This window comes from Dermacentor silvarum, chromosome 6, assembly GCF_013339745.2.
Source record: "Dermacentor silvarum isolate Dsil-2018 chromosome 6, BIME_Dsil_1.4, whole genome shotgun sequence".
In the NCBI taxonomy this organism is placed as follows: domain Eukaryota; kingdom Metazoa; phylum Arthropoda; class Arachnida; order Ixodida; family Ixodidae; genus Dermacentor; species Dermacentor silvarum.
In genome coordinates this window covers 123,180,818-123,202,936 of record NC_051159.1, presented here as the reverse complement: position 1 = coordinate 123,202,936, position 22,119 = coordinate 123,180,818, and the positions used below count along the sequence as shown (strand labels likewise).

Sequence of the window (22,119 nt, the reverse complement as noted above, 5' to 3'; positions counted from 1 at the left end):
TGTCTCTGTCCCCAGTACGACGTCGAGCGTGAAGCTCTCCGGACAGCACTGAACCGGCTAGATTCTAGACCATTTTCGGAGTTGAAGATCTTTGGACCATGGCCTTACGCACCGATGGCACAAAAAGCCACAAAATCGTTGTTGCAGTACCTTAAGTCGACAGGTCTTGGCGACCGTGTGTAGACTCAGTGCGAATTTTCAAATGTGCGCAAAACGGTGCTCTGGCTATCTCCTCTCTTATTTCATCCCTATACCCTCTTCCCCCAGTGCAAGGTAGCAAACCAGACGTGCGTCTGGTTAACCTCCCTGCCTATCTTCTCTTCTCTCGCTCTCTCTTCACTACCCACGGATGTCCATTGTCTTGTTCTTGTGCCTTTGGGATTCTTCATGCGTGTATTATCTGTACAGATGCCACTAATCATTTGTCCCTGGAAGCCTGAGACCAAAGATTGTTTTTTCTTACTATCGTTCGCAGTCTTTATTCATCATCATCATCAAATACCAGCGTCAGTGGTTACGGTTTGCGTCATAAACACCGACTGCTGATGCAGAATATTCACAGCGCCTCGTGCGCGGTAGCTGTGCCGCCGACATCACTACCGCACATCGGCAGTTATGGGGTCCTACAGCGCGTTCCTCGTTTATTTCTCATCTCAATCAATTTGCTTTCAATTGAGTAAGATTATTTCCAACGCATCCGGGAGAGCGCACAGGGATTGAACTAACTACGTGGAAATTGTGAGCCTTACACTTCTAATCATTTGTCTACGATCGTGACAAATCGCCGCGTTCTGTGCTATACATGGCGAGTACGGAAACTGTGGTATATATTTGTCCTTTTTATGATTACTCCAGCACGTATAGTCACTTTGATTTTCTACGCGGCCTGCGTTATATATATCAGGGTGTCCCAGCTATCACGCAGCACGATTTAAAAAAAAGAGGAACGGCGTCACGCGAGGCAAACCTAGTGCGTATTGTTTCCGGTGCCGTGGAGTAGCCGCCAGTAACTTTTTCGTTGGTGAGATATAATTAGCTAATTGTCATTAATTATCTAACTCGAGAAGTACTGCCCTAATTATCAGAGTGTCAATGAGAAAATTGTAGAGCAACATGAAAAACTACCGATACAGCTTTCTGTTGCTCAATACGTGCCGCGTAAATGTGTTTTTCCGAGCGTGAAGGGAGCCCGCGAATGCATTTTGCGCGTATTCGCGGGCTTCTCTTTATAACGAAGTGCTTGGGGCCTCCGAAATCATTTGTTATACAGGTTACTTGGTTGTAAAGGTCGCTCTTGGTTGTAAAGGATTGCTCCTTCGTTATGTAGGTCAATTCGTTGTAGAGGCGTTCGTTACCGAGGCGCTTGACTGTACGTCGCAAAATTCACGTTAGCTGCTAACGAAGCCGAACCTGGTAAGTAGGTCGTTTGGTCGAAGCACCGGGGGCAGGGCGCGGACGCCACCGCCCACACTACCAAAAATTGAATGCTCCAACGTTCCCGCGTTAGGGGCGTTGGCGAGATTAGCCCTACCGCATGCAGAAACGCGTGCAATGGCGGGGCCAACTCGTGCAGGTCGTCTTCGTGATCACGACGCTGCAAGCACCAAGTAAGTATGACTATGACACGCCGTGCTTGCGACGGTCTACTTTTTCGTCCTGAAACGTAGTGCAAGTTCTTAGAGAAACGTCGACCAAATTTTCTTTGCCAATGTTGCTACTGTTTTCGTTGCCGAGAACCCGATACAATGAAGAAGCGTCACGCACGCACACCTTTTTGCTGTACTCGCACACACGCATTCAGTTGGTTACCTAGTTTTATCGTAGATAGTCACCGAAACTGCTCTCCTTATATTTCTGAGAGGTTAAAACAGTCTGGGGTTTTACGTGTCAAACCCCCGATTTGATTATGAGGCACGCGGTAGTGAAGGACCCGGGATTATTTTCGACCACCTGGGGTTCTCTACCGTGTACCCAATGCATGGTGCGCGGGCCTTCTTAAGTTTCACCCCCATCGAAATGCGGCCGCCGCGGCCGGAATTCGATCCCATGCCCTCGGGCTTAGTTCTGAGAGGTTTCGTGGCGTGCCGCCAGTTTCAGACATGTGTTGCCAGCCGCAAGCATCGCATGGGTGTGAGAGAAATTGAGCGAGAACTATGAACGTGTTTTTATGCACGTGTTCTCCCTACGAAATTTCCTAGCGTCACCTTGGCCATTGGTACATCGCACGCTACCAGCGCTTTCATCATAACCTGAAATTGTACGGTGGGGTATCTGCAATCACGTGTAACCGCATGAAACACATTCCAGCTAAAGTTCTTTTACGAAATTGTTATGTCGGATCAATTTTATTGCGATAGCAATTGTATGGAAACTCCAGGAGGATTTCTGTTGTCGGCGTGGCAGTCGCCGTGATCTTCCGTATAAAGTACAAGGGTGATAAAATCGTCTCCGCGCGCCGTATGCTGTATGTGCGAGTGAAGGCTTGCGAGGGTGAGCCAGCGATTTCGGCTCAATCTCGCCTACGCAAGAAAGGGATGTTGACAGGAAACGCGCCGTCTTCTGTCGTGCGAAAGGCCGTAGGAGGAATGGAGGCAGGGAGGGAGGGAGGGGGGGGGGGCGTTGTTTTTCGAGAGCAACTGCTCATTTCGTGACCGTGCGCATGTGGAAACGCCGATCGCGGCTTAAGATCGCCCGCGCTGGGAGGGAGGCAGGCACGGAGGGAGGGGGGGGGGGGGGGGGGCTAGCATTAGACTCCGGCACTAACTGCGTACTTTGTACGGGCGCGAAATCTGCAGTAATCTTCAAAGCAATCTGCAGGTGGCTTATGCCTTATGTGCGCGCGGTGTTCTCGTCGCTCAGTTTACGTTGAAGCGATACATAGCACGAAGGTCCCTTCGCTCGCTGCTGCTACGGCGCTGCTTGACGCCAGCGTTTTGATAGCGAGTGTCCGCGGTCACCGAGTGAGATGTGTTCATGTTTGCCTGTGCGTGCTGACACCATGTTTGTTAATTTAGTTAGCAAGCGAATATTTCGAGGTTTATACGGCCGACCAAGCCACTATTTTTACTTCGTAAAGATGTCTACTAATTTGCTATCGCAATCGATGCTTCGCCTTTCGGGTGAAACTGCGGCTCTTTTTTTTTTTTTCATGAGTTCCTTTGGCCCCCATAGTTCAAACAGCGCGAGAGTTTGGTGCGAAAATTTGGCTACAGAATTGTGCGGCTAGGCGCATAGAATCCATCTATACTACACACAGCACTTCTACAATGTGGCCTCTGTGATTAGATATTCGGTCAAAAATATCGCATCGGTTCCCACTCGCCGTTACTAGAGGCGTCAACTGTTCGGTACAAAATGCTTGCCTCGGCCCATTTCGGTGTTCGTACAACAACTGTATGTGTGAGGTGGTAACGATGGTGACTGAATCGGACATAGGCGCAGCAGACGCGGGAACAAGCAGTGATGACGTTGATTTGGCACATAAGCTGAGAGAGTAAAAATAATTATTATACAAAAAAAGAAAACAAAAAGGAGCTGAGCATCAATGTCGCCCGCAGAGGTTTATAGACAATCAGTTCACCTTGAACTCTCCGTATTCTTGTAAATCATCAAGAGAGTGCTAGAATTGTTTGTTGCACTTGCTTGAAAACAGATCTCAAAGACAGTGGAATAGCACTTTACCACCAGTAAGTTTGTGAAGAGTATGTGGTACAGTGGCGCATGATATGACTGTTGAAGCGCGAGCGCCGACTGTTCTAGTAAATGTACACTCGTAGGACGTTTACGGCGCAGCGGAGACGAGACTAAAGAATTGATACTATCAATTCCCCTGTCTGCTCCATTTGCTGTTTCTTGCACCAGCCACCTCTCCCGCTGAGATGCACTCGCTATCTTTTTATTGCGATAGAAATTATATGGACGCTCCAGGCGCATTTCAGCATTCGGCGGGGGAGGGGGGGGGGGCGCGTTGTTTTCCGGCAGCAACTGCGCATTTCGTGACCGCGCGCATGGAGAAGCGCCAATGGCGGCTCTATCTCACGCGCACAGGGAGCGAGGCAGCGCGGGAGGGATGGAGGCACGCAAGGGCGGAAAACGGGAAGGAAGCGCGCCGTCTTCCAGTCGCGCGCCACGCTCCGGAGGGAGGGTAGGGAGGGAGGGGGGTGTAGGAGCGTTTTACTCCGCGCTGCCCGCGCGACAGCGCGCGCCGTCCGGGCCGCAATCTCCGCAAGGCTCCGGGGGGAGGGTAAGGAGAGGGGAGGCCGCGTACTACGCTGCGCGCTCGCGCCCGTCGGCTGTATCTTGAAAGCCATCTGCGGCGGGAGCAGAGTCCTTCCTCCTTGAGCTGTGTTTTCGCGACTTAATTCACGTTGATGCCAGCGGCGCGACGAACGTCAATTCGCTCGCTGCTGCTGCCGCGCTTACTCACTACAGCGTTCTGACAGCGAGTTCCCGCGGTCATCGAGTGAAATGCGTTCATGTTTGCTTGTGCCCGCGTAAACCATGCTTGTTAATTTAGTTAGTATGCCTATGTTTACAAGTTTATACGGCCGATAAAGCTACTATCTTTACTTCGTATAGCTGACGACTAGTTTTCTATCACAACCGATGCTTCGTCTTTCGGGCGAAACTGCGACTTTTTTCTTATTCATGCGAAAGCATCAAATGGCCCGTTGATCGAAAAAGCCGGCGTCTGTAGTAGCGAAATGGCACCTGAATTCCCATTGGCTTCGACGACACGTCACGTGCGCGCCTCGACAGAGCAGAGCGGGCGAAAGGAAACACCTACAGCCGCGTTGGGGCACCAGGTGTTGCGTGAAGGGAGAGGGCATTGCCGCCAAGCTACGTCAACCTCACTCTCGCAAGCCTGTGTTATCCGCGCGTTCCTTGCCTGCGCAAGCTCTCGCCTGCGTTCTAACTTCGCCTCGGTAATCGCTATAAAGAAAAAATGTCAGCCCTTGCACTGGGGCGGAAATTGAAGACCAGCGAAGCTGGGGCGGTATTCTGTATGAGTCTACCTAGTGGACTGTCCATTTCGACTGTCGCTGACTGGCTGCCGCTTGATGTGCAGGAAAGAGACTGGCTGGCACGTTCCTGCACATCAAGCAGCAGCCAATCAGCGACAGCCGAAATGGACAGTCCACTAGGTAGGCGCTTACAGAATGCCGCCCCTGTACTATGGTGGGAATTATGTATTTCCAATTATGACTATTAAGATGTGATGGTGTTATTGGTTATTTGAACTAATAAAGAGACTAACATTTATTGAGGTAAAAGGGAAGGGGTTTAGGAGCTAGATGGGTGGGGCCCCAAGTCCAGGGCTCCACTGGCTTCTGCCGCCAGCCGGACGTGGCCCAGAAGCGCTAGTTGCACTTCCGGGTCTGAGCTAGCGAGGAGTGCCTCCCATTGCTCCGGAGAGCTTTCTAGTCTGTACCTATCCTGTAAGGAATTTAGTTTCTCTGGCCTTTTACTACATCCCCATGAGACATGATAGAGGGTCGGTGGCGATTCGCGACACCACGGACAATCGTGCCCTTACAAGGTTGGAAAAATTTTGTGCAGTCGCAATAAATTTGGATAGACCCCCGTTTGAATTCTACGGAGGTCCATTGCGTCTTCCACTTCAAGAGATTTGTGGGGGACGCCATACTTTTGCCGTGCGCCTCGCTGATGAGCAAGAATCTCGCGCGGATCCAACCGAGCAGGATCACTGTCTTCCTCCCCGCGAAGGCCATCCAGTGTCGTGTGGGGTGGTTATAATTGGGAGACGCTCTAGCTCTCGAGCTAGAGCGTCCGCCCTCTCGTTACCCTCTAGGCCAGCATGTCCCGGGCACCAGACCAGCCTATAAGTGTTTTTAGTTCCCTTCCTAATAAGTTGCGTATTTTTAATGGGAGGCGGCCGTTCGTAAAGAGTTGGCACGCCTCCTGGGAATCCGAGATGATGGTGATGTAGGCCTTCCCGACTTTTCGCTCCCCATGTTTAATTGCCAAGGCGATGGCGAAACACTCGGCCTTGGCGATCGAGGACGTGTACAGGGAGGCGCTTGATACCATGCTACTCGTGTCGCTATTGATTACTGTAACTACTACGCGCTTCCAATTATATCTCGAAGCGTCTGCGTATAGTACGTTGTCATTGCCTCTGACTAGTTTTCAGAGCCATTTTATTCGTTCCTCTCTCCTTTTTTATGCCTTTCTTTGGCCGTATTCTTCGGGATAGGGGCTACCGAGATGTTGCGTCGAACGGATTCTGGCATGTCCACTAGCACCTCGTCCAAGTTTTGGGGATGCGGTGGAAAGCCAGTCCTTATCAGAATCTCCCTTCCCGACCTCGTCTGGCTGAGACGGTTCCTTTGAGAGATTAATGTAGCAGCCTTGAGCTCGGCGTACGTGTTATGCACGCCGATCCCAAGCAGCCTGTCTGTCGCAGTGGCTACCGGTAAACCTAATGCCGCCTTGTAGATCCCTCTAATGATAGAGTCTACTTGCCCTTCCTCGCTCTTGTTGAGCGTGTGGAAGGGCAAGCTGTATGTCAACTTACTTATTACGAGCGCCTGCGCTAAACGTAGAGTGTCGGTTTCCTTCATCCCCTTTTTGTGGAAGGTGATCCTCTGAATCATCCTAGCCACCTGTTTGGTTGCCGATTTTAGGAGACCAATTGTGTAATCTGCCCTACCGTTGCTCTGATCCCAGAAACCCAGGATGCGAGCAACGGTGACCTCTAATTTTCTGATTTTCGATTTGAATTTCTATTTGTCCGTTACTTTTGTAACGTTTTCCATGTATACGGATCACCTCCGACTTTTCGGGGGCGCAGCTGAGACCGCTGGCTCTGGCAAAGTTTTCTACGACCAGGGCCGCCTCCTGCAGGGTCTGCTCCTTGCTGGCCAGAGACCCGCGCGTGGCCCATAGAGTGATGTCATCCGCGTAGAGGGTGTAACCTAGCTGCGGGACACCGTCCAAGGCCCGCGCGAGTCTACGCATGGTGATGTTAAACAACAAAGGAGATATGATGGCTCCCTGAGGCGTGCCCTTGTTTGGCATTTGGAAAGGTTCACACTTTACTTGTGAGATACCAATGAACTAATAAAGAATGAGAAATATATATGATCCAGTTGGTTTTCATTTATTTAGTGACCACAGAGACCATGGCCTTATGGTCGCTACGGTACTCCGCCATAGGGTGCACGGCAAAGGTTAGCACGTTCTTCATAAACACGTCACCAACGCCGCGCGCGTTCGGTGCGAACGTGGACAAAACGCCGCCGCCGTCGACAATAGTTCTGCATGTTGCTGGTGCTACTACATGTCCAAGTTTGTACAGCTCCTCAGAATTTAGAGACTGACAGCCCATAAACAAATGTCATGAAACAAAACACCGGCAGCGCATGCCTTTTATGTTAAATCTTCTCAGACTGTCATTGAGTCGCCAGTTCCCCTTGCGCCCGGCCACAACATACGCATTTGGTGCCGCAGCTAAACGTCACCTCCCCTCCCCCCCACGGCCTTTCGCGCGACGGAAGAAGTCGCGTTTGCTCTCCGCCGTGCGTTCCCTCCCCGTGAAGCGCGCGTCTCTCGACCTCGCGCGCTTTCACTCGCACATACAGCATACGGCCAATTAGAGTTTTTTTCTATTGCCGGACGCGACCATCGAAGAGTGAGCCCTTAACAGCTTCGCTGTAAAAATATAATAAATTCGGAAGGAAGAAAGTTGGTGGTATCTTACCCCCGAGTGTCTTACCCACTGGGCTAAACCACCGCTTTTGTTTTTGCCGCTTTTTCGTGGACAGGAAACACACAATATATGCGCATAGTAAGAAATCGTAACACTGGTAATGCTAAAAAAACATGCCAGCAATTTTTATGTGGCCGGTTGGAGTTAAAAAGGCTGCAAGGACATGAAGTCATCCAAGCATATTAATCTATACTGGTGGTTCGTCTTGGTTTCTGCAGATTTCTCTCTATATACGTGGCATGTTCTATAAAATACTCTCTGGCAGGTCGGCAATCAGCATCTGCATCTCGAACAGCAATTTTTGCTTTCCATTGGCTGTGCATGCACATCAACATAACCATGTCAAAAAGCAAGCCTCTCGATTTATCTGTCGGCAGGAAGCGAATTCCATAAGCAGTGACCAGCAATTCTTTCTTTCACGTTCGCTTGAGGATGTCCCATAAGAATACTGCATACCAGTGGTACAGGAACATGCTTGTGGTCGATCGTTTCTGGTTTGTTACAAATTATGCAGTTTATATTCCAGGGAAAGAATACATTATTTTCCTCGAGCCAGGGCTTGACAGGAAGCATGCGGCTATGCAGTAGAAAGAAGAAAGACTGTTGATGCTTTCACTCGCATCCTCTTTGGTTCCGCAACATAACATCTACAATGTCCTTATACAATTTCTTGCGCATAACTCTACCTAAGTATTCTAAAGAAAATTGTGCATACATAATATTGAAAGAAGATACAACTTCATGAAAAAAAACCACGCACACTTGGTTGACTCATGGCATTTGCAGTAACGACATAATACGGTAAGACATCGCGCAGTCTTGCTTGATCGAATGACTCTTCTCAAAAAATCGTTGCCTTGATCTCACACAAAAATGAATCTACTTACAATTTGTTTTAGAAATCAGTGACATAGACCTAGTCCACTACTTTTGAATCAACGAAACAAATTGGTTCGACTTGTCCGTTCCCAAGTCGAACTCCACACATACACGGCAAACATTCGGTGTGTCCTTTGCACATTTACTCGCGACATGCACAGAACCTGCAAAACGTAAAATAACTTTGCAGCACGATATTTCATACTGTTGCATGGACAGGTCGTGTCCCACTCCCCTTCACGTTTGCTCGCGCACGTGCTCAGTTTCTTTTTACCAGCACTCATGTGTGTCTCGATTAAAAAATTAAATTATGGGTGGGGTTTTACGTGCCAAAACCACGATCTGATTAGGAGGCATGCCGTAGTGGGGGACTCCGGAAATTTTGACCACCTGGGGTTCTTTAGCATGCACCTAAGTCTAAGCACACGAGTGTTTTCGCATTTCGCCTCCATCGAAGTGCGGCCGCCGTGGCCGAGATTCGATCCCGTGGCCGGGATTCGATCCCGCGACCTCGTGCTCAGTAGCCCAACACCATAGCCACTGAGCAACCAGGGCGGGTGTGTGTCTCGATAGTTGGCTAGCTGCACGCCCAAGTATTTTGCGGGTGCAACAGTCGACTGAATATTTGGAAGAACTCCGGGCGGCCCCTGCGGCTACACGCGCCCGCCTGGCCTGCTGTATCTTGAAATCCATCTGCGTCGGGGACGCAGTGTGTCGTATGCTGTGTTTTCGCGGACTAATTCGCGTTTATGCGAGACGAAGCAAGAAGGTCAATTCGCTTGCTGCTGCCGCCGCACTTCCGCACTCCAGCATTTTGACAGCTGAGCTTTCACGGGAAAGCCCTTCTCCAACATCCTCTAATTTATGCTTTTTTTTTTACAAACGAATCCAGCAGTAACACACTTTGGTGTCTTAATGGTACTCGCTTAACTCGATCTTCAGGTCGGCACACAGAAGTAAAGTAACCCAGTAAAATTACCATTCGCTCAGTTTCCATGTAATATTATTAACGGCCTGAAAAAAAAAAAAACAGTTCGCACATTTTCTCTTCCTCGCTCGCCTTTCTTTCTTTCTTTCTTTCTTTCTTTCTTTCTTTCTTTCTTTCTTTCTTTCTTTCTTTCTTTCTTTCTTTCTTTCTTTCTTTCTTTCTTTCTTTCTTTCTTTCTTTCTTTCTTTCTTTCTTCGTTCGTTCGTTCGTTCGTTCGTTCGTTCGCGTATGTGTTACTACACCTATTTTTTGTCCAAGCTACTGGATGGCTTGAAAAAAGACAGTCACTATTATGTCAGTGGTTGCGTATGTGTAAATAACGCAGATGCAACCACTGCTAAGTGCTTTAAAAAGATGAGCTACCGTAGCTCATGGCAATGATTTTTTCAAACGTTCTGACAAAAGAAAATCAGTAGACAATAGTCCTACGAAACACGATTGACAAAGGAAGCAACTGCGTCTGAGTGGGAGTGGTGGAGGCTGCAATAAACAGCAAAGAAGGGAGAGAGGACACTGTACCGGAAACTAGCCTTCCCTGGCTATCGGTCCAGGTATTTATGTAATCATGTTCATGTGAAGAAATAAAGCACTTGCACTTGCACATAGCCTCGTCCAGTCTTGTCTGATGATGATGATGAATTATTGGCATCGCCTTTGAAACGTGGCGGTGACAAACGGTCAGCTAGCCTGCTTGAGTTACTCAGGTATGCTATAGTGTATACATGCTGTTCATGTATACATCTTTTAATTGTAGATATCTGTATAATATTTTTTTCTCTTCCTCATAAATAAATAAGTAAATACAAACTTTTCTATGTACCTTGTACCGCTACCAATGCCTGTAACGCATCCGGTGGTATCAATTTCTTCCCTACTTTATTTCAACCAATGCTGTAAACGTCTCTTGCTTATCTCGACTGCTGACCGGTTGATGCTTCCGTCCACTTTAAACCCAAGCGCTTCTGGAAGGTGTACGTACCTACGGGTCTCACTGGGAAAATCCCTTCGCATTTCATTAAGATGTGCTGAGTGGTCTCCGGAATTTTGCTGCAGCATACGCATGGCTCATCTAGTTGCGAATATTTGCTCTGGTATGTTTTTGTCCTCTGACAACCAGCTCGAGCCTCAAATATCAAGGCACTTCCCCTCGTGTTATCGTACACATTTTCCTTCTAATTTTTTTCTTATCATTCTTGCAAATCTCCATTGTCTTTTTTGTCTCCATTCTTTGCATACAATTCACTGTCGCTTTATCTCTCACTTTTTTTCAGATGACTCCTGGTTGTCTATTTGCTCTTTCAGTTACCCTGTACTTGGTTGCCAACTTTATTTTGCCAACTTTCTTGACCTCTTCCTCCATTCTATGTACACTGTTTTCAGGTACAAATACTTGTGCACTTTAGCCGCCCATTTATTTTGATCCATGCTTTTTTTTTTTCAGTCTTCGCCCCGCCAAAAGCGCCCTGTGACAGCACATTTACCGGAACAATGAACGCTCTCGATTTACCGCTTCCACTTTCATGTCGCGCACGACATGTTCCGCATGACGATTTATCGCTTTAACTTCACAAATTCTCATTGTCCGAAGTGTATACGAGCTGCGTTGCCTGCGACCGCCAGGCTGTGTAAGGGAATTCTGTGCTATATGACATAAGTTCGAACGTGCTTAGGGTATGAAAGTGACACTCTTACTCACCATTCAAAGTTCTAGAATAGCAGGAGCATCAGGGGAACTGTCCCACACAGCTGAACAAAATATATGTTGAAGGCGCGGAATAGCCTGCGTACTTTTTGACAAAGGCTGCGTGTTACTGGCCACCTACGTTGTCGAACAGTTGACGAGAAATCTGATGAGGATGTGTTACTGAAGGGGGTCTTGCAAAAGAGATTCAAGAGTTAATTTTTATGGACAAATGCAGTACTAGTAGAAGAATCTGAAGCGGATTTTTCAAAAACAGCTGAAGCAGCTTCAAAACAAACACTTTCAAGTAGACGTGGTTCCATGCAGATAAAAAAAAAGCCTATAGTTGCGCAAGTCCCCGCACGATTTCTCCCGATGAATCGTTTACGCAGTAGTTTTCGGTCACAACGAAGCTCCCGATTCCTTCACTAAGATTTTGCAACCTTGATGACAGTACTGCAGTTCAAAATAAGGCAAAGACAAGACAAAAACGAACGTTCCACAGACATAATTACTGCGCCGGTCGTCAAGCGCAATGACATCAGAGAGCTTCTTTGTCCGAGCCATGGTGACGTAGGTCGCGTAAAAGAAGTAGCTTCAAGAGAGCGCGCGCATTGTACTAAGGCTTGATTGCCGGTGTTCCTTCCAGCGACTTTCTTTTTGCACCACGCAAAGATGGCTAACGCAATGGCTTTCCTGTGACAAGCTGGCCTACTGCTCTCAGTGGGCCCTTTCTCTCAACCCCCGCAAGAGGAGGACTGTAAACATGACCCAGCGCTGTACTCTGTGCAACACGTCACACCTCCTTGGGCGCCCCCCTTACCGTCCTCTTCAGGAGCACCGTTTCTCTAATGTAACTGGCAAGCTGCGGAGGCACCATCACTCAGTTTTTCTTATACTCCGCATTGCACGCAGAAAGAGTGAGAGCAAGGAAGATCGCTTTCATTATGCTGCAAAGTCGACGCATTTACTAGATGCTTTGACTTACCCGCATAAGATGTAGCAGCATTACGAAATTCAATAACTTTACTGAAATTCCCGCAACAAAATTAGGAAAATAAACTTATCGCTCACACAAAATTCGCATGGCTTGCATACCCGCTGTGGTAGCGGGGCGCGGCCGAGCATGGCATCAATTCCGACTGCGGTGGCCGTATTCCGATGACGGTGGAATAGAAGAACGCTCGTTACTGTACCGTGCATTGGCTGGACGCTAAATAACCCCAGGAGGTCTATGTGAATCCGGAGCCCTCCACTTTGGTGTCCCTCATAAGTCACTGTGCTGTTTTGGAACGGTAAACACCGTAATTTATTTTAAGTGGTTTGAGTGGAGCAGTACACGGGAACGTAAATTAGGTGCTGATAACGTTAAACACTTTTGGCGCGCTTATTCGAAGTTCGGCACACGCCAGCTCCACCTCCGGCTTTCCCTAAATACTGCGTTCGCATCAAGGAGGTTTAAAGAAAATTGGCCGCATATCTGCTTGCTTCGCTGCAAATTACGTCGAAAGACGATAGTTTTCTGCCACCGCTGATACGTAACATCCTCTCTTCACCGCCTCCCTCCCACCCCTCACGCTCTTCCCCTCCCCTCTCACTCCTCCCTTGATGAATGCAATGGAGGTTTTGCTGAATTCAATTCAAATTTCCCGCGTTCGCCCTGCTCTCGCGCCATCTGTTGGGACCTTTTACTACTGTTGGCTTAAAGCCGGCTACAGAGCCGCGGCTGGCTTGTTTTTAACGCGTAGCGTCTCTGCGACACCATTTCTAACACGTTGATTTTTCATTTACTAACGTAAAAACCAGTTCAGTGTGTATTCTGAATTAAGTGAACGCTGCGAATCACGGTTATGTGTACATATATTTTGCCTCAAATAGGCCTGATGTTTCCTTTGCGCTGTATAATGTTGACGTGTATGACCCCGCGCCACCAGTACTAGTAGCTTGGTTGGTTTTGGCCGGGCGGTTGAATCGAATGACAGACAGACAGACTAAGTTTCTCGCGTTTAGGTAGCCCAAAACACTTCTGCAGAGGCGGCACCCGCTATTGTTTACCCGCAGAGGTGAAGCCAGCGCTTGCCCCGACTTCACATCTGAGAGAGCGCCGCACAGGCTGCAATTCGCGCACACCACAAGTGCTTTTGTTGTGTGAATGTAAACGCTAGGGTAATTGTAAAATAAAACGTCGTTGTTTCTAGCTAAAATATTCTATTTGGCTGAGTGTTGATATCAAGAACTCTCAAAAAATGTGCCATGGCATTTAGGTTTCCACCTAAAACCAATGAAACAAAGGCAAATCTACTATAGGATCTTTACAGCGAAATTATCCATCTTAAATATGAAGGAGGCGAAAAGAATGAGTTTCTTGTATTCTACTATTCCCTGATGTCTCTTCGTGCCCTGAGTAATATGGCGGTGGCCTGGCTTCACTTTTGAAGCGGCATTGCCACTCCATAATGTTCGCATGCACAGTCGCTTCTCGTTGCCTTGTGTGATGCCAGCTGCCGAGTTAGGGCTTGCTTCCACGTATCGTAGAGCCGAGCAGTCATGATATTCGAACAGGTGTCCACGCTTCTTTCGTAAGAGCTTCGGTGACAGATTTCCTAACAAAGAAGAAGAGATTTTATTGATAGGTAAGATAGAGAGGTTGACCTCAGCTAGTGCGCTAAGCGATAGTATATGGGATTAGGAGCGAAATTAGAAACATGTTAGCATTAGGAAAGCGATCCTGTCCTAATACTACTCTGTTGTGGAGAGAATGATTTTAGGCAGCGGTAGGCTACACGGACATTTACAAAAGTCTTATGGTATTCAGTCCACTACCTTGACTCTCATATATCTGCTGAGGCGTCCAGTGCGGTTTCAGTCCGATCCAGTCCGTCTAGTCGGGCACGGTTTCTTAGGCCCAGCGCCAGCCCTGTATATACAGAAGTAAAACATCTGTTCGACTTGGTCGGCGCTCTAGCAAGTGCGTGAGCTTATAAGTGTTGCGCACCCATTTCTAAAAGAACCGAAAATAATTTCGAGTTAACGCTGCGAAGACGTCTTCCAGGTTTCTGTGACAGCGTAATGGGATCTGTCCCTCGGAGTTCAACGTCCTGTCATCCAAGAACGCTATGTCTGCCAGAATTGACTGCCCAGACGTCCAACAAAGGATTCAATATATTAGAACCGTATTCCTCCATTCCGCTCCTGCTACCATCACACAAAATCAAAAATTGGCACGGACACAATAAGAGTTATGGCGATGCTGCGCTCCGTTTCCTTCCGTTACACGTATTTTCTCGCTATCCTTCGATTCTCTTTGCCGTGTTAATTTTCTTTCTTGTTTTTTTTTATATCTTTTACTTGTTTTTTTTAGATAAAAGAAACGCACGCCGCACGTCGTGTCCGATGTACAAGGAGAATCCTTTGGGTTAGTCAAGAGAAGTCCAAAGCAGTGGATACGCCATCGAATCACTCATACGTATCAGGCACACGCTGCCTCTTAGGCCAACAGATGTGCTCTTGGTCAACGTTCTAGAAATGTCGACATCTGAATTATAGGATGACCATCGCATATGTGTCTACGCTTGTCGGGGGTAACTTGTGCACGTATGACTCGAGGAAAACACAAATACCCCAGAGTTTGTGCGGGGCAGCGTTGGGTAGGAAGGGGATGGAGGATTTCTTGAGATGAGGGGGGGGGGGGGGGGGGGGGGGGGAGCGAACAAAAATAAACCAAACGCGCACGGCTCAAAAGCCAACCAAGACAGCTATTGATTTGTAAAAAGGAGACACTAGCCCAGCATACTACCACCAACTATGACGCAATTCTGACGTCGTTTCGCGGCGATCGTATTCTGTCATCATGGCGGAACTGGCGTTGAGATAACTGCAAGGTGCCAAGTGCACGACTTATAGTGCTGTCATCGCTGCAACTGCGTTGTTGCGAAAAGACGTGACCGCGCTGCTGAAATGTATGTCGTTACGCCGGAAATGTATGTCGTCGCGGCAGAACTCTTCCCCAGAATATACGACATGAATATGCGCCGTTTCGACAGAAACTTTCCTCTCACTTTCAAGCACTAGTTAACCCTTTTTTGTTTCACACTTTACGTTAGGTCAGGTTGCGTCGTCTTATTCATTTGTAGTTTAATGTGGCTTGTGAGCGTTCAACCGATACAGCATGATTATTTATTGTTCTCGCGGACGATTACCGTGGGGTCTATGCTCTGGCATAAAGCCATCTGGTCCGTTCCAAAGACTCCGTAATATGTCAAACATAGTAAATTAAGCAAAAAAAAAAGGCGTAATCGAGCGCCAGGACCTTAACCTCAGGGATATTCTGCGCCATGTTTCAGCTTTTGTCTTCTCTAACGAGTATCCCAGTTGTTTTCATTATAAGACATTAAGGAAAGCTGCATTTGTCATTGATAGTGTTGAAACCGAAGAAAGCTTTGAAAGCCTAGGCCTGTTACAATATAGCCTGCTTTTGTTTTGTGTGTGTGTGCTGGGGTACATAATTTTTTGTGCCTTTTTTATCGCGGGACTAGGAGGTTGCAACCAGTCTATAATTTATGGCGCTGACAGCGTTTAATGGGTCTCCTAAAATATTTCTAGCATCACATCGCCTAGTGAAAGAAGTAGCTTTTTTTCACTTTTTCTTCCCTGTGCTACTCCTCTGCCAACAACTTCTCCTCTGCACTTTGCCCGGCGGTGCTGGTCGCCCGCACCGTCTCTTATCTCCACCCGGCTCTGACCTTTGTATGCGCTGTGCATTCGCCGCTCAGTTTCCGTTGAAGCGATAGACCGTGCGAACCGGCGCTTGCTGCCAGCGTTTTGACAGTCGTCTGCAGTTATTCAGTGTGATCTATTCATGTTTGCTTGTGCGCGCTGACACCACGATTGTTAATTCAGTTAGTAAGCGAATCTGTCCAAGTTTATGCAGCCGATAAAACCACTATCCCTACTCCGAATAGCTCTCTACTAATTTGCTATCGCAATCGATGCTTCGCCTTTCGCGCGAAACTGCGACATTTTTTCTCCTGTTGATGTCAATTCAAACTTCTGATCTCAAATAGCAAGCCTTGAATATAGCAGGGCTCACATTCTCAGTCTCCGTTAAACTCTCCCTCTCTCTCTTTCTTTCTATCTATCTATCTATCTATCTATCTATCTATCTATCCATCCATCTATCTATCCATCCATCTATATCTATCTATCCATCCGTCTATTTATCTATCTATTCCTATCTTTTTATCTCTCTGTCAATTTCTAATGCGTTTTCTTTTTTATTTATTTGCACCTAACTGCCCTGCGCTTGGTAGCAAACTGCTGTAAGGATTCACTTTGGCTATCATCACCTTGCATTCAAACGACATTTTAACGTGGTGGAGAAGCCGACGACATAGTGTTTTTTTTTTTTCGTTGTTTTTTCTTTTTTTTTTACAAGCTTGCCAACACTATAATAAATAAATCGGCAAAATCAGCTGTTGCAAGCCCGTGCCGGCCTTTCGACGACAGCGAAGACCTTGTGCCCTTAACGCTTCTAGCACACGGCGCCATTCCCTCGTCTGATCAACGACTACGACCACAGCGTTAAGGGAGAGAGCAGAAAATTTATTCACAGAAAGTGCAGAGAGGTCCGCCTGAGCTATCCCAGCTTGCTCGGGCCAGCTGTTTTGCACAATGGAAGAGGGATACGGAGGAGAAGGAAAGATTATGATAGGAAAAGGAGGTGCGTACAATAGAAGTCCAATACGTTACGGTATCTGTGAAGTCGTGGTATCGGCCCTGGGTGACGCAACCAGGCTCGTCGCGCCCTTCTTACTTTCCGTCAAGAAACTCAGTTTGCAGATTTCTTTTTGTTTTTGTTTTTTTGCGAGGGATGAGACATTTCTTACTTTTGTTTTTTGTTTTTGGAAAAACTGTTTTGTTTTCAGTGCAACATGAGCGTTTTCTTTCATTTAGCTTTGCTTTTCTTTTTTTCTGTTCCTGAATGTTTTTCTGTCCTGTTCATACTGGCGCCCTCTATTTTTTTGTCGTTGATTTGCTTTAGACATGGTGGCCTGTCATCAAGTTCTTTCTTTCCTCTTTACATCTCTTCTCCCTATCCTAAACTTCTGTTCCTATTTCCTCCCTCCTAAAGGGTAGGCGGGCGCTGTGCCTCTCTCGGTAGCAGTTGCCAGCCTGCTCCGTCCCTATTTTCCTCTCTGACCATGGTAATATGTTTTCATATTGACGACGACGACGACGACTGCGACCAACACCACCACCACCACCACCACCACCACCACCACCACCACCACCACCACCACCACCACCACCACCACCACCACTACTACTACTACTACTACTACTACTACTACTAATAATAATAATAATAATAATAATAATAATAATAATAATAATAATAATAATAATAATAATAATAATAATAATCTAGCCCAGTGGCTTGTAGGCAGGCTATAGTTGCTCATATAATCACGGCTGTGTTTGCTTCAGGTGAGGGCCCAAAACACACTGATCAGATAGCCGTCTCTTAACGACGTGTGCGATAGAGAAAATCAGTTTCTGTCGTTCTCACGCGTACAGCGGGAAAAACGCAAAACACGTGAGCAAGTGTTTCTGGCATCTGACAGTGCTCACAATTACAGGACCAGTGTCCCTGCAACCCATCAGGCGTGTACTGTATAACGCCTGATGAACGCGACACCAAGGCTAATCCGGTAAATCATACTTGTTTGGTCTCCTTTGAGCTTACGAGGAGAATTCGGAATTTCATTTCTGAGTCCCACTCATGCAGTGGGCTATGGAGTCGACCTGGTTGGGTCCAGGGCTCAAATGTCGAGTTGTGTGTGACGCAACGAAGCAGAGCATTCATCTGTTTGTGAGAACGCAGTCACAACGTAAAATTGCTTAGAACCTTCTCCCTTTTATTGGAAAATAAAAATATATTTTTCTTCACTATTTACCGAAGTAACTCTCTCTTCTAATTACTGTAACTAATATATCACTCCATAGAACAGCTTATACGCTGCAGATTTTATTCCTGTGGCAGCAAGCCAAACGTTCATCTTGGCTTACATAGTCTCACGTTCCTCATTAACGCCTGCCATTATTTTATCCGGTGAATCTCTAGCGCCCATTTCTCTCATGGCGTGGTTGCGCGTCTTCACGAATAGCAATCTTTTTCTTTCGTCCGCCACATAATTAGCACTTACGAAGCCAACAGATAATGAAGCCGAGGAAAGCAGAGGGGAGATTATTTATAGCCTTATTTGTAATTTAGAAGCAGGTTTAAGATTCTGTCAGCTGCCTGCTCCTAAAAGTTCGCGTACTACGTGACGCCTTTGGTCGAAAGAATGTTCCACATCCGCCGCCATGACCATGAGTAGTACTGGCTAATACTCCCCAGGGTAAATTATGTACATATACAAAAAATCCTAAGGATGCGGACGTGGTAACAGCCGCCGCCGTAGCACAATTTCATATAACAATGCACTCGTAATGAGGAGGTTGTCGGTTTGTTTGCCACAGGCGGCCAGTTTTCTTTTTCGTCCAGTTTCATGTCCCTCTAACTTATCATTTGCACACTTCAACTGAAACTACATTGATTTGCCGTACACTTTCCTTCGCTTCATTATCTGTTGGCTCCATATGGTTGTGGCAAACAAAAAACGGGACCCTCCGTTTCCTTTCTTCAAGTTTATAATGCGTACTTGTCTCATAAGGCAAACCACTCATGTTACACTTTCTCGCCGCTGTCATCTTAGCTTAAAGGGACACTAAAGTACCACCACGAACCATATTGACAAAAATACCTCTTAAGCTACAATTGTTCGTAAGAGAAAATTCAGCTAACCATGATGCTGGACGAATCATTAGTGAATGTAGCCGAAAACGAACAAAAAGCGCGGTGAATTCGACCACGGAGTCCTTTATTACCTTTATTGAAGGACCCTGGTAGCACTAAATCGGCGTAGATTGGCAAAGTTTTCATTGAAAACTTTATTTTCATTCATTTGATGGTGAACTGTTGATTACTGGCATACGAAGCGAAAGACAAAACATCGTTTTACTTTTTGTACTATTTTTATTTCTCCCTCTAACCTCAGCGGTACATCTGTGTAAGGTCACGAATTTCAAAGTATTTTCTTGCATCTTGGTCGTTTTTTAGCGTGGCAAAAGTTCTTCAAACTACTCACTTAATTATTTGGTTCCTCTATAGCGCAGTGTGACCCTTCATTGGTGATAGATAGGCATATGTACTTTTATGCAATAACCAATGTAGACACTGCGGGTTGAATATACTGATATCAAGAGGTAAAAAGAAAGCTTCCGAGTTCTCTTACATAAACAAAAAAGAGATGTTCATTGAGTAGTAAGAGCAGCGCGTACCAAACACTGTCTTCTTACTACTCAAGGCAAGAAAACTAGGTTGAAGAAGAAAAATTATGGCCTGTGGTCACCATTGCCCAGGGATGCGACCATGCAGGAAAATCAGGATGCAGTATACAGGACAAAAAAAGAGAGAGAAAGAGAGAGCTTGGAAAAAGTGAAGCAAAGTCAAGTCATTATAATAGTGACGTCTTAAGAGTTAATGGTCTGTCTTCAATGGCGTCCGGGTAGGCAACGAAGAAGGGAAAGAACATTTCAGATGGAAGCGATTCACTTTCGCAACACGAAGAGACTTCCTTACTCCGCTTTCGGTGATCGCTGACCCCTCTAGTCGCTCAGTGAGGCGTAATCGAGTAATGCCTGTTTGCGCATGCTTCGAGAAGGGCCATCTTGACTTGCCTCAACAACTAGCGCCCTTCAAGTGTTTCTATATTTTTTACCTAGAATTCCATCGTGTTCGGCGACTTTCTCATCGATGGTTCCCGTTACCTCTGTACTGCGTCGTTGTGCGCCGGATACTTAGGGCGATTATCGTCGTCCGAATAAAATGTCAACATTTAAATAAAAGGCACTTCTCCGTGGAAACTGCTTTGGTATATATCTCATTGCACGAAGATGAAATGGTCGTGTAGCGTACAAATACAATCCGAAATTCGTACGTACAAGTTCGCGCCGAACGGAGGTATACTCGAATATTAGTTGAGCTCCATACCGAATGTGCCGCAACGCTCGGTGGTTACAAAAGAGGAGAGAGAGAGTGATCGTGAAGAGGAAGAGGTGCTATTTTCTGCAGCCCCTTAGGGAGCCCGACGGAGAGCCTAAAAAAATTGGCCGATGGCATGATTTGAACACAAGCCCTCAAGTTCCAAACCTCAAGTTTCCGGACAGACGCCAGCGCCACTCCTTCCCCTAGCGGCCAGCCGTGCCACCATGTACCCGGTCGCCGACACCGTGAGACTGCTCGCAATGCCCGCGATCTTTGCAAAATTTCTCCGCGCATCGTCATCGTTTTGTGATAATACGGTCGACGGGTAGCCAAGGAGCCCGGTACTGCTACGTGGTGAACTGCCACAACTGTGAAAGAAACACCCGAGGCCTGCAGTTCAACCATTTCCCGGGCAAACGGTATCAAAAGGAACGATCGATGGCAGGCATGGATAACCGCCGTCCTGAAAATCAAGTAAATCGGAATGTGAAAGTTTTCCGTTTTACTGCAAACTTGGCTATTATTCGCGACAGCATTGTTGTTTCGTCTTGTAGCTAAGTCATGGCAGTTTGCTCGTGACGACGAGAATATTCCTGTAGCTATACTTTGACGTACTTTCAACGACGCAGTAAGCGTCAGCTTATTGCGCGTGTGACACACATTGCGCTTTCTCGAGTTTGTTTGACAGTGCGCCCTTGAGTGGTAACATTTCTGTAGTAGCAAGTTGCACGCACTTAAGCGCTTTAGCTTAGGCGTGTGATTAGGTAGCCGATTTGCCAAAGAATGCGGACCGTACTGTGTGGCACCTTGACTCTGCGAGTTGCAATGGGTGGCAAGAGGAGGGCAGCGGCGGTTTGAATCGCTTTGGCTCTCGGTCATTCTTTAATACTGGTGAAACATGGGCACTTTCGATCGCAATCAAGCCTGATACGGATCAATTTGTTGAGGTCTCAATCAAGAATGGTAGCTGTTGCGCGGTTCAACAATCGGGATCGAGCGGCTTGAGCTCACTCAACATTACGGTGTAAAACAACAGCCTACGATTGTGATCTACTGGATCCGGATCGTGTAAAATCGGGGTCGAAAGTGCCCGCTGTAGAAGCACCCGATTGACTGGACAGCGCTATAAATTGCCCGAATGACATGGGTATAAATTGATCATGGGTTTCGACACCTCAAGGACGTCCCAGTTGTTGTGTCGTGCGATACAACGGTATAAATTGTCTCTCTTGAGTGCTTGTGAACCAGCTGTCCACGCGAGTTCCTTCGCGATTTTTTTTATTTTTTTAGTCTTTGACGAATCCTTCGCCTCTTTCTTCGTTTTATTTTTAAAATGCAGTGGTATCGCATCACTTCACGCCGCTCACTGCACATACGCGATGCTGGCGCTCCTGCCGATGCTCTGCAATGTCACCCAGCGGAGGCTACGAGTACCATTGTCCCCTTTAATAATAATTCCACTCACATGCGAGAGCCTAATCGACTGACTACGCGACAGGGATAAAAATTTTGCATGCAAAAGCGAACAAGCACGACTTACTTGGCTCTGCCAACAACACTAATGATGCACGCTTGAGTGCTGTATGCTTTGCACGGCCTGCTAGAAAATATGCAGCATTTCACGGGCGGATGGCTGCCCTTCGTGTTTTCGAAGCTGTTGTGGCACTGAACAGCGGAGTTCTGCGAACAAGTGCACGGGAATCAATCTCGCATCCCGAACTCTCGTACGCAACACGCATACACGCCTGCGC

The 22,119-nt window shown here is 47.1% G+C and overlaps 1 pseudogene; it reads right to left on the bottom strand.

Annotated features, from left to right (window-relative positions):
* Positions 1 to 1,440: 1,440 nt before the first annotated feature.
* Positions 1,441 to 1,615, bottom strand: LOC119457172 (U1 spliceosomal RNA; annotated as a pseudogene).
* Between the last annotated feature and the right edge of the window lie 20,504 nt (positions 1,616 to 22,119).